The following is a 1157-nucleotide window of genomic DNA, read 5'->3' as shown; positions in this document are numbered from 1 at the left end:
GTTATGACTCACTAAATGCATTTTGTCACTAGAACTGCCCAAGTTAAAAAACGGCTTTTGTTGGCCTTCTGGGATCACCACTTTAGAGATGCTCACACGATTCCCTATTTCCTTAATTACCCAACCGCCCACCTGTACAGTTTACAATGCTGCAAATTTAACTCCTCTAAGCCTGTTTCCACCTTTGCAAAATGGGAATAACAACAGGGCCTATTCACAGGAGCGCTCTGAGGAGCTCAACGCGCACAAACGCTGGCCTTTACTGCTGTCCCTCATTTCTTTCCACCCCGCGGGCTCCTCGCGGCGCGCAAGGCCTCGGTGGAGCGGCGGGGGTGCCCTGGCGGTGACGGAGACCTGGACTCAGGGCTGCGTTCGCATCAGTCAGTTCATACTGAGCACAGCCCACTCGGCCCGGGGAAGGCTGGGGGCGGGTGACCCCTCCGCTCCGGTGGACAATCCCGAGATCGGGAGGCTCCACTCGTCCCGAGGACTTTCACCCGGGAGCCCGATCCCACCCCTGCAGCTGCGGTGCGTGGTCTCGTGGCCCGCTCTCACCTCCTCACCCTCAAGTGCTAGCGCGCGACCCGCGGAGAACCGGTTGGACGTGGTTACGTCACGCCGCACGCAGGTCGCTCCGCCTCGGACCGCCCCTCTCATTGGTCGCAGGTCTCCTCGGCTCTGGGCGGGGTTAAAGGCAGGACCCCGCACACCCCACACGACTTAAAGGGAGCCGCGGGCCTTAAAGAGAGTCGCTGGGGGCGTAGTGGATCTTCTCCTATTCAGTTCGGTTTCCTCTTCTTCCATTGAGCTCCCTCCCGAGCGTTGGACAAGGCCTTCCAGATCAAAGGAACTCCATTGATTCATCAAATACTGAAACATGAGACGCTGCTAAATGCTGAGACTTAAATACTTAAGAATTTCTGCCTCCACAACTGCTTTTAAGATAAACTTTTGTATTTTTTTAAGATTTTAGGTGTTGTTTCTCAATATGTGGGAGACGGGTAGAAGTCCGGTGTGGGTGCGTATATACTTGCAAATTTTAAAGGGGTTAGATGGGCCACGAGCATGCTACGTGATGATGCCTTTTCAGATAGAGGGAAATCTGGGAATATATTAGGCTCCTGTTCGGGAATTACTAAAAGGAACAGAAAACAATA

At 53.8% G+C, this 1157-nt stretch overlaps 1 protein-coding gene across 3 annotated transcripts in view; it reads right to left on the bottom strand.

Annotated features, from left to right (window-relative positions):
• MRPS17 (mitochondrial ribosomal protein S17) overlaps nt 1–643 on the bottom strand; it is a 2968-nt gene extending 2325 nt beyond the window's left edge. Inside the window, exon 1 of one of the 3 annotated variants that reach the window (XM_005872015.2) lies at nt 556–643. The gene's annotated coding sequence lies outside the window, so the exon portion shown is untranslated. The other 2 variants (XM_005872016.2, XM_014544430.1) reach the window with 2 other exon arrangements.
• Between the last annotated feature and the right edge of the window lie 514 nt (nt 644–1157).

This window comes from Myotis brandtii, unplaced genomic scaffold (genome assembly GCF_000412655.1).
Source record: "Myotis brandtii unplaced genomic scaffold, ASM41265v1 scaffold363, whole genome shotgun sequence".
NCBI classification, from domain to species: domain Eukaryota; kingdom Metazoa; phylum Chordata; class Mammalia; order Chiroptera; family Vespertilionidae; genus Myotis; species Myotis brandtii.
This window is presented reverse-complemented; position numbering and strand designations above follow the sequence as displayed.